The following is a 13863-nucleotide window of genomic DNA, read 5'->3' on the forward strand; positions in this document are numbered from 1 at the left end:
GCATCCTTGAAGGAACACACCGCCAATAAATCTATCAATTGGTGGAGGTGCTGGGTATCAGTGATGGCACTCGAGAACATGTCACTCGACTCTTCAAGCGTGGAAAGGGCATTCAGTTCGTTGGAGTCAATATGGCAAGACTCATCTGGCATGCTGACAAAGAACGAAGAGCCAAAGTGCTCCACGCGGCCAAGACATTCACTGACGATCAATTTAAGACACAGAAAGGGGATTGTATACAAAGATGTTGCTGAGGCCGGCAGCGACGCCAGGCGTTGCAAAATGTAGTCGAACGGCTGCGCGATTCATGAAGCATTAGACGTTGTGAAGAAGACTGTAGCATTGGCGACGGCACCGCAGGAGACTGGGACAAGGGCAAAAAAGCCAGGCAGTATGTCGGTGTCCTCACGCACAACCATGTTTAAGCGACCAATCAAGAGCTTCGTGGCATGCTGCATCACAGAGTGGCAAAAATTCAACTTCAGCACATGCGCAGTCAATGACAGCATTATGACGGGGTAAGAAGTCCCACCCGAGGATGACATGAGGGCATGCAGAGAGAACAATAAGCTTGACAATGTATATAATGCCTTGTATAAGCACACGGGCAGTACAGGCTGTGAGAGGTGCAACATGCTGTGTACTTGCCGTGTGCCGATAACGGCTACAGCTGTGCTGGTGTTCACAAGCACAAAAGTAGAAATGCCTTCGACTGATACTGCGACTGTGTTAGCAGGAGCAGACTGGAGCAAGGACTTGGGCAACTGCAGCGCATAGTTTTCCTGGTCAAAGGGTGCGGGTTGGCGACGCATAGGGAAGAGACTGGCAACGAGATGGTGAGCTCTGCATCGGAAACTCGGAGGTCAGTACAAACAAACTGTGAGGGACCAGGAGCAGATTGGTGCGTAGATCAACTGCCATACTGGAAAGGCCAGCAATGTCACTGGAAGTTGGGAGGCGATGACGGCAGTAGCGAGCGACGTGTCCTAGAGTGCAGCAGGCGTAGCAAAAGGGCCGATTGTCAGGTGTCCTCCAAGGATTGGCGACTCTCGGCTCAGCCCAAAAGGCAGTAGGAGCGGTGGGTGGTGCAGACTGTTCCAGGGTTGAGAAAGGCGGCCGGGGAGGCCTATGCACGACCTGCACATAGATAAGAGGTGTGGCCACAGGCTGCTGGTGGTGAGCGACGGGAACAGATTGAGCTATCTCTGGCAATTACAGTGTGGATCGTTGATGGCAGATGAGAGGACGACTCGTGAGTGAAAGGGACCAAGGAAAGAGTGCTCGGGAACGGCAACAAAACTTGATAAGGAGTCTGCATTGGGCTGAGGCTGGCGAGTCAAGGCACATTGCTTTAACTCATCGTAGCTCTCACATAAAGTGACAACTACAGGAACAGTGTGCAGGCTCCTGGCCAGGAGCACCTGCAAAGTGCCATCATTCATGCCGTTGAGGATGTGCTGAATTTCATCAGCTTTGGGCATGACGGCACTGACGTGTTTACAAAGGTCAATGACTTCTTCAATGTAGCTTGTGTAAGTTTCTCCAATCTGCTGTGTTTGGGCACACAAGCGCTGTTTGGTGCGCAGTTTGTGGATGACAGGTCGACCAAATGCTTCACTGAATGAAGTCTTGAAAGTGGACCATATTGGCATGTCGCTGTCGCGATTATGGGACTAGAGCTGGGCAACAAAAAAAAAAAAAAGATTGTCAGCTTCGCGGCATCACCCCACTCGTTTTGTGCACTCACCCGTTCGCAAGACGTAAACCAGTCTTTGACATCGGTGTCATCTCATACCGCTGAAGGCCTTTGGATCGCATTGCCGAGGAACCACAGTGCACATGATGGACTGGGACAAAGGCTCCTGTGGGTCTGTGTTGTCAGTCATGATGGGTGGAAGCATTCAGATTCGAAGCTCCAGACTGAAAGCGAGTGGGGAATTCCAGCAACTTCCACCACCCATTCATAAGAGGTTTATTGGTGGTGCATTTCTTCAAGCCGAACACTTAGAGATTCTTCAACTTCTACACCACTTTAGAAATTCCATCCATGTTTCTCAGCGGCAACTGGGCTGCACGTCGAAAGTGCAGCACTACATTGACACCGGTTCACACCAGCCATTGTGTCAAAGACCGTACCGAGTCTCTGCAGAATAGCGTCACATCATTAATGACCAAGTCAAAGAGATGCTATGCTGTGGCATTATTCAACCATTCTACAGTTTCTGTGCATCTCCTGTTCTCGTTCACAAGAAGGACTGGTCTTCATTTTTGCCTTGACTACCACTGATTAAGTAAGGTAACACGCAATGACATCTATCCTTTGCCGTGCATCGATGACTCCCTTGACAGCCTTCAAGGAACAGAATCCTTTTTCTCCCTAGACTTGCGTTCTGGCTACTGGCAGGTCCTAATGGCTGAAGCCGATTGACAGAAAACTGCATTTATTACACCTGACGGCCTACATAAATTCAACATAATGTCCTTTCGACTTTCCGACGCGCCTGCCACCTTTAAGTGACTCGTGGACAATATGCTACATGGCCTGAAGTGGTTTATGTGTCTATGTTACCTCGACGATGTCGTGGTTTTCTCTATCAATTTTCCTACCCACCTACTTTGCCTTAGGCATGTTTTAACATGTCTAACCACTGCGGGCCTACAACTCGAGTTCCAAAAGTGCTGCTTCGTCGTGCAGAAGCTAGCCATTTTGGGCCACATTGTGCCCAAGCATGGCGTTCTACCCAACCCTTCGAAACTTGTGCAGTAGCCGAGTTCTCAAAACCTACTACCGTCAAAGAACTTGGCACTTTTGTGGGCCTAGGCTCATATTTCGGTGTTTTGTTTGCAATTTCACATCGATCATGTCGCCCATGACCCAGCTCCTATGCGGTGGCATGCCTCCTCCGGGTCCCCTGCATGCAACGTCACATTTGTTATGCCGCATCATCTTCTTACCTTTCCACCTATTCTTCAGCATTTCAACCCAACAGCTGCAACTGAATTGCATACAGACGCCAGCAGAGTTGGTCTTGGCACCGTCTTCCCGCAACGAAAGCCCAGCTACACTGAATACGCTATCGCCTTTATGAGTCACACACTGACAAAAGCAGCAGCCAATTACAGTGCGATTGAAAATGAGTCCTTGGCTCTAGTATGGGAACTTGGCAAGTTACGCCTACACTTTTATGGCCGCACATTCGACCTTGTAACGAATCACCACGCGCCTTGTTGACTTGCCACATTGAAACATCCATCTGGTCACTTAGCGCCTTGGGCACTCCGAGTCCAGGAGTACAATACTCACGTCATTTACCACTGCGGACGCAAGCACTCTGACGCAGATGTCCTGTCCCATGCACGTCTACCTCCAGGCTTGGCATGCGGAACCACTTGCACACACTCCATGTCATCCATGTCAACCCTGACTCACTGAACGCCATGATCTGTTGATCACTTTCTGTTTTTGCTTATCTCTCTGGATCATACACCACCCTTTTGTCCCTCCGATGCCAAGCTGTTCATTTCACCGTTCGTGATTGGCTGCTACACTGCCCCTATGCAATACTATGCGTCCAAAGGCCATAGATGGCTACTGGTCATTCCTTGCAGCTCAAGATCACAAATCTGTGCCTCTTTTCACAATGATCCACAATGTGGCCACGCCGGAAAGTTTAAGACAAATGAAAGTATTCGCCATAGCTACTACTAGCGCGGAATGAACAATATTGTATGAAAGTTTGTTCAGTGCTGTCCTGACTGTCAATGTCCCAAATCACCACCTTGACGCGAGTCTGGCGCCTAGCAGCCCCTCCTGTGCCCTGCCAAACGCTTCAATCGCATCAGCTTTGACATTTACAGCCCACTTCAAATGACACTGGATGGCAATCAATGGATGATAGCTGGTATGGACCATTTGATGCGATACACTGAGACTGCTGCTTTACCGAATGCTACAGAGTGAAATGTAGCCTCTTTCATCCTACATCGTTTCATCTTTCAACGTGGAACACTTTGAGAACTCTTAGTGATAGAGGTTGCACTTTCCTCTCTGAACTTGAAGCTCTGCTTTCGGAATGCCACATTATTAATTGAACGAGCACAGCATACCATCTGCGGATTAACGGGCTCACAGAACAGTTTAACCGCATTCTCAGTGGTATGCTCACGCTGTATGTGGCATCTGATCATGGCAATTGGGACCATGCTCTTTTTTTTTTTTGCAATGCAATGCACCTTTTAACATAACCAGTGTTGTAGGTGTTGAAAAAGGCAAGCTGGCTATCTGCGCCATTTGCTTGGCATGCGCGACCTCCCTTTGGAGGTGCAGATGCGACCGTGCATGCGGTTGCCAAGCGGCGCAATGCATGCACAATGCATGCCCTCTCTCTCCCGCCTCATCACGGTCTCCTCACCCTATCTACCAACGCAGGCTGGCTTCCCCCCTCCACTGCTGTGGCGAAGTAGTGCGAGCCTTGGCTCCTAGATGGTGATGATGCCACCATCCTGCAGCTGAGTGTGAGCTATTCAGTGATAATGCATGAGCAGCAGCAGAAGCCATGGTTAGCAAGAGAGGTGCTGGGGAGGTTTGCAAACAAAGCTTTGCTTTAAAATGCAAATCTGTCATACAGCATAAGAGCCTTCCAACCTATTGAAAGATAGTGTAATGTAGCTTCTCCCTCAGCAGTGGAGGTTGAACTTGTTTTTTTGAATGTGCATGGTGTGCAAGTATAGTTAACCTGTGCTTCACTTTTGTTTAATAATAGAATACTTTGGTATAAAAAATGTTTCTTTTCATAATTTCTCAGTGGTCTGGATATGTACATAAGTAAATGTCAGAAACAATACCTCTGAATGCGTGAGTGATCACTATGTGCCTTTTCCTTATATATACTATGTTTCTTTAACTTTAGAATTCGAGTGTACTAATTGTGCCTACTCGTTTCCCACACTGCTACTCCGTAGCAAAGTCTGAAATAAAAGAAAATCCATTGAAAAGCTGTAGATTTATCAAGAGCAGTAGCAAATGTGATATCTTGTGTAAGATTTCTATGACTTGTGATAACTCTTTCCACAAGTGGCTAATGTGGCAGTTACAAGATAACTCCTAGCTGAATCAAATTTCCAAGTAGTTCTGTTGTGCTGCAAATCTGATACATTGCTCTGTAGTATAGTGTCGCCCCCTGACAGATCTCTGTGTTATCATACATTTATGTTTCGTAGTAGTCTAACTAGATGGCGCACCCCCCTTCTGTCATGTGACGAGCTTGGACCAATCTGGAGGTGTCATCTGGTGTGTGAAGTCCTTTTTTGGAATAAACGGCCGCGAGCCGGCTCAGTCCTTGTCCGGTTTTCATCAGGAGCAGTTAGCTCCGCGTCTCCCTCTCTGCGTCGGCGCTCGCCGCGCGTTCGCTGGGCGCGGGCCCCCGCTTGCCTGCCGCTGCCGACACATCTTTTGGCGACGAGGATGGGATTCCCGCTGCGGTTTCGACCGAAGCCCCGAGAAACCAACGAGCTTCGTAAGTGAAGCGTCCCTTCCTGTGTCTGCACGGCACGCAAACGCCGCCGACGCACTTGGCGTCGCGAGGCTTCCGAGCCTAGGCCATCTCGCCCCCCTTGTTCTTCCTTGCCCCATTCCTGCTGCGAGCTCCGGCTTGTTTTCTGCACTGTCTCCTGCACGCTACCGGGCATGGCTTCCTTTTCGGCGAACCTTCCCGTTTTTCTTGAATTGCCCGGGCCACTGTTAATTCCATGGCATCGATGGAAAAAAATTTTTCAGGCCCACCTCGAAGCGGCCGGCGGTGGCGACTTGACGGAAGCGCGACGAGCGTCCGCGCTCGTCAGCGCTCTCGGGCGTGAGGGACAACGAAAGTACTTTGCAGACGAGGAGCAGGAAGCAGCAAGGCAGTTGACCGGCGCAGCGTCACTGTCAAGCGAAGCAGCAAGGCAGTCGACCGGCGCAGCGTCAACGTCAAGTGATGCAGTCCCACCAGTATGAGTTCCAGAAACTCTTGCAGCGGCTTGACCGGCTGCTCGCCGCGTCAACAAATGTTCTGGCGGAGAGGCACGAATTCACCAGTCGAAGGCAGTTCGAGGGAGAAGGATTCCTGGAATTCGTGACCGCACTGAAGGAGAAGGCGGTACAGTGCAACTTCGGCACAACCTACAATGAGCGCGTCCGAGACCAAATAATACATGGGGTAACGAACGTCAGCGTTCGCGAAAAGTTATTAGCTCATGGCGAAACCCTGTCCCTGGACAAGGCAGAAGAAATTGGACGCTCCTTAGAGGACTTGCATCGAGCGAACCGAGCGTTCGGCTCCGAAAATGTACGAAGAATTGAGGCATTTCAACTTGGCGTTCCGTCGACAGGCCAAGAGGGCCGACTTCTTCCGAGAAGCCGCCAAGAGGGCCGACTTCTTCCGAGAGGCGACCAAGAGGGCCGACTTCTTCCGAGAAGCCGCCAAGATGGTCGACATTTCGCACATGGCTCCTCCGGGAACCGTGGTGCATGTGATCGGTGTGGCAGCAGGAACAATATCGCGTCTTACAGGAATTGTCCAGCAAGAAATCGGCGATGTAACGCCTGCCACACGTTGGGCCATTTCGCTTTGGTATGTCGAAAGACCCAAACAGCGGTGCAACACGTCTCTTCCGCAGAGACGCTGTCGTCGTCAACTTCAGCAGGACAGCCGTCCGCGTCTGTCTTGACGGTAAGCGCTTTTGAAACTAAAAAAGATTTGGAAGTTCCGGTCGTAGTTAACGGCGTCTCCATGCGACTGCTGGCGGATACGGGAGCGTCTGTGTCATTCATGACGGCTGAAGATTTTAGAAATAACTTTGGTCGACAGCACAGGCTGTCACAAACAACAGTGGACTTGAGAAATTTCTCCAAGCAACGCATTGACATTCAAGGCCTGTTTCAAGCCACTGTCCAGTTTTTCCAAAGGTCATGCTCCGTTACGTTCCATGTAACGACTACAGGAACATCACTGCTGGGTTTAGACGCCATCCAACGCTTGGGCATACAGATTGACGGTACGTCGCTGACATGTCGTCTACCTTCGCTTCCTCCAGTACAGAGCCCCACAGGTGTGCCTCCGGGTTTTGATCACCACTTCAGTGACGAGTTGGGTCTCGTCAACAACTTTGTGCACCGAATTCATCGGCAGCAAGATGCGAAACCAGTATCTTCAAAGTGCGCCGACTACCCCTGGCTCTCTGTGACCAGGGCACAAATGAAGTGCGACATCTCGAGGACTGCGACGTCATCGAGCACGTCGAGGCTTCTGAGTGGGTGTCTCCACTCGTGGTGGTACGCAAGAAGGATGGAACCATGCGGCTCTGTGTAGATCTACGGGAACAGGAGAGTCTTGTGCCTCAAGTTCAAGAAAGGGTCTTGCAGAAACAGTGGCAAACTAAGCAGTGTGTAGACAAACGTAGAGGTGCTCAGGCAACTCATGTCAAGGTGGGAGACACCGTCAGAATTAGATTTAACAGGAAAGGATTTTTTAAATACAGTAAACCTCGTACAGTGAAGGCCCAGATAGGACCATCTATTTTTGTACTCAGTGATGGGAAGACGTGGCATGTGTCTGAGTTAACCCTAGTGATGAAGGATCCAGCAGGTAGTACATTGTGTACAAGTGATAGAGACTTTTTGTACTCATATTCAAAGCTGGATAGTCATTCCGATGACTCGTCTGTAGTGACAGCATCTTCTCATAGTTATAAGCATCAGCTAAGTAGTTCGTCTGACTGTATCACTTCCGAGTCTGCACAGTCAGCAGTCGTCTCTGATTCCGTGGGGGAATCGGCAGCCTCCCAGGACTTGTTGGGACATCGAGAGGAGCTTCCTGGGCAACCCTCTCCAGCTTTGAGCGACAACCACATTCAATTGTCCAAGCAGGGGGAGGGAAATAGTAGTGGGACGACTGGGTCTTCAAAGTCGACCGATACGCGTCGCAACCCCCAAAGTTCTTCTGAGGTACGCACGCGTCCTCATCATGACAGAAAACGGCCTCCGTGGCTCGATGATTATGTTTCTTGAATGTAGAGCGTTTTGCCGTCTTCGAAATGCCACGGCTAGGGGCCTCGCTGTGCCATTTAGGAGACAGTTCACATGTTTAATTCACACAGGTATAAAATGTGTTCCTTGTTGCGGTGCAGTGAGTCTTGTGCCATGTTCCTTGTCGGATTTTGTTTTGACTGACTGCCTGTGCTTTGGTGCCCAAGACTGGTGCGCGTGTATGTGAACTTGGGCGGGGACGGATTGAATTTGTTGTGGACTTAAGTGCGTGCCTTGTGTGCATCTGGTGCGCGTGTGTGTGAACGTGGGGGGGGAACGAACTGAATTTGTCCTTGGACTTAAGTGCGCGTCTTGTGTGCGCGTTTCACTGTATGCTTACTTTGTTTCCAGGGGGGGATGATGTAGTATAGTGTCGCCCCCTGACAGATCTCTCTGTTATCATACATTTATGTTTCGTAGTAGTCTAACTAGATGGCGCACCCCCTTCTGTCATGTGACAAGCTTGGACCAATCGGGAGGTGTCATCTGGGGTGTGAAGTCCTTTTTTTGAATAAACGGCCACAAGCCGGCTCAGTCCTTGTCCAGTTTTCATCAGGAGCAGTTAGCTCCGAGTCTCCCTCTCTGCGCCGGCGCTCGCCGCGCGTTCGCTGAGCGCGGGCCCCCGCTTGCCTGCCGCTGCTGACACAACAGGCTCCATTTCTAATTTCTTCTTAATTGGTTGAAATATTAGGTTGTCTTTGATGCATTAAATTGTAGTTTATTCTCCTTCAACCATCCCAAGAAACATAATTGTCCACCTTATATTCTAGTTCACTATGATCATTCACTGTAAAAAACATTCGTGTTGTTTGCATACATTATTGCCTCTAGCATTTGTTACATCATTTACATAGGTGCGGAAAACCAGTGGCGCTAATTTTTTAAACATGTGGTACGTCCCGTTTAATTTCAAGTAATGGTGAGTACACTCTTCTCGTCTTCCCAGTTTGGTTATGCTTGTTTAGGCCATTTTAAATTAAATTATTAGCTCCTTCCCTTATGCCATATTTTCCCAACTTACTGTATCTACGCGATTCTTGTTGGAACGAATAAAAGAAGTCGGTTTCACCCGCAAGGCAAAGCATAGATTGCGATAGCTACAATACAAGATGAGGATACTAGTTTTATTGGCCATACGTAAACTTTTACATGTTCTCTTACTAACTAAACTACAGTATTTACTCGATTCTAATGTGCCCTCGATTGTAACGTGCACCTGTTTTCCATAACCAAAACATTTTAAATATGATAACCTCGATTGTAACGCACATCTGATATTTATGACAAAAAAAGGAAGAATACCGTATACCTCGTGCTTTCATATAGAAATAATATTTTCTCTCATTTGGAAAAAACAGATTTATTCCCAATACACTAAAGTTGCGATGAATAAAATCACAAATGGAAGCGGCGTAGCTTGCCGCCGAGATTTTCACTGCGCTCGTCGGTCGATATCACTCGTCGCTATCGCATAACTCTCCTTATCGCTATCAACCGACCAAAGCATGTCATCCTCGGTGCTATCCATGGCATTCGAAATCCCGCACTTCTTAAAGGCCTTGTTGACCATGGCAGATAGGATCACGCACCACATCTCTCACCCATCCAGCAAAGTCCTTCAGCGAGGCACGCTTCAGTTTATTGGCGGGCATGAATTCGTGGCAGCCACTGACGAGCCATTTGGTGTAGAGTGCCCAAATTCTATCTTTCACTGGCTTGTTCAAACGAACTTCGAGCGGCTGGAGCTGCGATGTCATGCCGTCGGGTATCACGACAAAGTCGGTGTTGCATGTAGCCAGCTTGTCCTTGATGGGCTGGTCAAGGTGGCACCTGAACGTGTCGAGCACAAGCATCCCATGCAGACCCTAACTGCCGCCGGGTCTCTTCGGCCAAATGTTACCAATCCAGTCAGTGACCAAGTCCGTGGTCATTTTCATTTGCGCGTACAATCACAGCACTAGAAACACGATTCCTTTTGGGAGTGTCTTCCATCTGAAGATAAGATACGGGGGCAGCTTGTGTCCATCCGCAGTGCAACAAAGCATTGCGGTGACTAGTTCTTTTCAACGGTTATGGCGGCAGGCATGTCAAAGTAGGGCGGCATCTGATAAGCATTTCCAATCTGTCCGAAGTGGTAGCAGTTTCTATGGTGCAACTTCAAAATGTACAGATGAAAACTGTGCAATTTCTCTTCATATTCTTTGGGCAATTTTTCGCATATCCCTGTCCACTTTAAAAGAGAAAAGCCTTTTCATAAAATTTGATAGCCAGCACCTGCTCGCTTTGAAGTCACTCCGCATTATCCCTTTCTGTAGGGCTAACTGCATCGCCCATACTTTGAGCAAATCGCTTGTCACAGGCTGCTGTGCCGCTTGCTGCTCTTGCATGTATTCCATGAGCAGCTCGTCTATTTCGGCGAAGCGGCCCTGCTTCGGTCCACTGAAACCCTTCCTTGTTGCTTTGCTGGCAAAAATATTCTCCTTCTGTTTGCGCCAGACCCACATGCAAGTTTCAGGAACACCGAACGCCCGTGATGCGGCCCGGTTTCTGTCCGTCTCCACGCACATGATAACTTTCCTTTAAATGCGGCATCATGGTGGACTTGGTGGGTCTTTGCTGTCGGCGCTTCCGTGCTGATTGAATAAACGCACAAAAAGGGGAAGACATGTGGTAGACTAGGTTACACCAGCGCCTGGTTACACGTACAACATGGAGGTATGCACATGGAGGAAGCTACGGCAGCTAGGCTAGAAGCGCGTACGAGGCAGCCATTTTTTAAATAACAACGGTGATATGCTAACGCAGATTTAGGGTCGTAGTCGATTCTAATGCGCATGCAATTTTTGGACCTGTTTTACCGGAATAAAGGTGCACGTTAGATTCGAGTAAATATGGTAACAAGCATGGTGTCCCACGCCCACAAGCAAACATGAATACGTCTCACTTGATGACTATGGAAACTCGCTACCAAAATGCTGGAGTGAGGGGGTAGTAGGAGTGTGCGAATTCACCTTCATGCTTCCTTTCATTTCAATGTGAACTAAGCAACGCAAACACAGCGTGGTGCGCCTAAGCGCGTAAACTCTCCCCATCGCTGATCACTTTTAAGATAGGGGCTGCATGGCTGCGTTGTGCGCAACAGCTGCGGGAATAGAACACATCTCCTGTTTGCGCCAGGCTCATATGGAAGTTTCGGGAACTCCCAACGCCCATGATGCGGCCAGATTTCCATCCGTCTCCGCACACGTGATCACTTTCCTTTTAATTGCAGCTTCATGATGAACTCAGCGTCTCTTTGCAGATGGAACTTCCATGCTGATCGAGCGATTGCCTCCTATATTTTTAGGAGGCTATTCCTAAGCAAAGGCACTATTGCACAAGAAGAAAGCTATGGCAGCTAAGCTCAAAGTGCGTACGAGGCGCTCATTTTGAAATGTTGATGGCGATATGGTAACACAGATTTAGGGTCATACTCGAATTTAACGTGCACACATTTTTTGGACCTGTTTTATCAGGAAAAAAAAGTGTGCGTTAGATATGAGTAAATATGGTAGGCAACAAGATGCCATAGTCAATGGAATCAAAAGGTTTCTTTAAGATTTTTTTTAAGCGATATGCTTTTGTTCTATTTTCAATTACCTTTAAAGGGATCCTGACACAATTGACGATTTTGTACAAATGTACCGAGTTAGGCTAGGTCCTTCCGATCATGAAGTGACGCATTTAGGCACGCCACGTAAAGCATGTAATTTGTTATAAGGTTCTAAAGACATGCATCGCTATTGATTGCAATGGTGCCACTCCCCCGATATTTCAGCAACCGCCTCACAATGGACGTAGTTAGCCCAATTGACATTGGGCTAATTGATTGGGTAAGCTACCCGACTGGCTATCCAGGTTGTGTCATTGATAATTTTTCAGACTTTATGGGAAAGAAATCTTGTTTGTAATAGCTGGAATGTTGGCTAATTTGTTTGTATAAAAGAAAGTAAAAGGAAGGATACACGACAATTTATCACTATACTCCAGCACTTCTGGCACACAACAAGTCTTGTCTGCTTGTGGTACATGGTTCTCCATGCTGATGCGAGCTGTGCGGTCAGTGTTTTTCTCAAGCTCTCTTTTCATGAGCATCATGGATCACCCATTTTATGTTGTGGGCTGCAAATCTAGTAATTGGTGACATGTCAAGCTGCGACATTGTCTCTTGACTTCAAAGCCGAGTCCCCCCTTAATGTACAAGGACGACTGAAAATTTAGATACTTTACAGTGTGTCGTGCAATAACTCCGACTGCACGACCGTGTGTCAATAAGAGTCAAACAGAAATACAGTCGACTCCCAATAATTCGAAGCCGCTTAATTGGAATTTTCGGTTAATTAGAAGTGAAGTGCTGGTCCCGTCAGTTTTGCATGTAATCCTATAGAAGAAATCGCTCGATAATTCCAAGTCCTCATCCAGTAATATTGTTTAATTGGAAGTTAATTTTCAGCCGGGATCCTCGAGGTGACCGTCATTCTTTGGTAGAATGTGCAATTTTTCAAGTGTTGCAACAGTTCCGTGCTCCGCGTTGGTGTCATCGCCACCTCAGCCGCCCGCAACGCCATCCTTCTTGGAGCGGCGCTATTATTCATTGCTACGGCTGCCGTGGCCTCCGCGATCAACTCCGGCGGGAGGCGAAGCAGCTCCCGCCGGAGGCCACGCGCGGCTGCCGCGCGTGGCCGGAGCTGATCGCGGAGGTCACGCGGGTGCCATAGGTGCACGCAGGGTCGCATACTGGCAGTGGCGAGATTGTGCGAGATTAGTCTTGCAGCGTGCGCAGCGTATGTCGAGGCGTGTGTTGGTCGAGCGCCTTTGTGCGGGAAGCTTGTAGGCTAGGTTGTTCCACGAGTGATTCGGAATTGACTGTACCTAGTCGCGCAGTTTATAGCCATGGCAAACCGTGGCTCTTATCGCACGCTCGACCTGGCAACGAAAGTCGAGGTTTTGAACGAAGTTGAGAAGGGAGGTGCCGCCAAACAAGACATAGCGCGGAAGTATGGGATCAAGCCGAACACGCTCTCTAACTACATCAAGAACAAGTGCACAATAATGGATGCATTTGAGAACGACAAGTTCATGACTTCTCGGAAGCGAATGCGCACCGGCGCTTACCCAGAGTTGGAAAAGGCTCTGCTGGTTTGGATTAGGAAGGCCAGGAGCAACAAACTTCCTCTCAGCGGAGACATCGTTGCGATGAAAGCCCGAACGCTTGCAGCAATGTTGGGGATCGATGACTTCGTTTCGTCAGATGGATGGCTGACGCGCTTTAAAGATCGCCATGACCTGGTTTCCAAGAGCATGTGTGGTGAAAAGGCGTCCGTTAACCAGGAAACATGCGCCACGTGGAAGGACGGAAAGCTGCGTGAATATCTCGCCGAATACAGACCGGAAGACATCTTCAATGCAGATGACACTGCACTCTTCTATCGGCTTCTACCAGAGAAGACCCTGACATTCAAGGACAACGACCGTGCTGGGGGCAAATGCAGCAAGGAGAGAGTGTCGGTGCTGATCGCGGCAAACATGGCTGGCACGAAACGATGTCGGTTACTTGTGATCGGGAAAGCCGCGAAGCCGTGATGTTTTAAAGGCGTGAAGACGCTGCCTGTGGACTATGAGGCGAACAAAAAAGCGTGGATGACGGCCGAAATCTTCAAGAGCTGGATAAGCAAATTGGACCGCAAGTTTGCTGCTTCGAACCGCAAGGTGCTGTTCTTTGTCGATCACTACAGTGCTCACGTGAATGTGCTAGCCTT

At 48.8% G+C, this 13863-nt stretch overlaps 1 protein-coding gene across 3 annotated transcripts in view; it reads right to left on the reverse strand.

Annotated features, from left to right (window-relative positions):
• The window catches only part of Mitf (transcription factor Mitf), a 352829-nt gene that overhangs the window by 14611 nt on the left and 324355 nt on the right, over positions 1-13863 (reverse strand). The window lies entirely within an intron of this gene.

The sequence above is a fragment of the Dermacentor variabilis genome, chromosome 6, assembly GCF_050947875.1.
Source record: "Dermacentor variabilis isolate Ectoservices chromosome 6, ASM5094787v1, whole genome shotgun sequence".
NCBI classification, from domain to species: Eukaryota; Metazoa; Arthropoda; class Arachnida; order Ixodida; family Ixodidae; genus Dermacentor; species Dermacentor variabilis.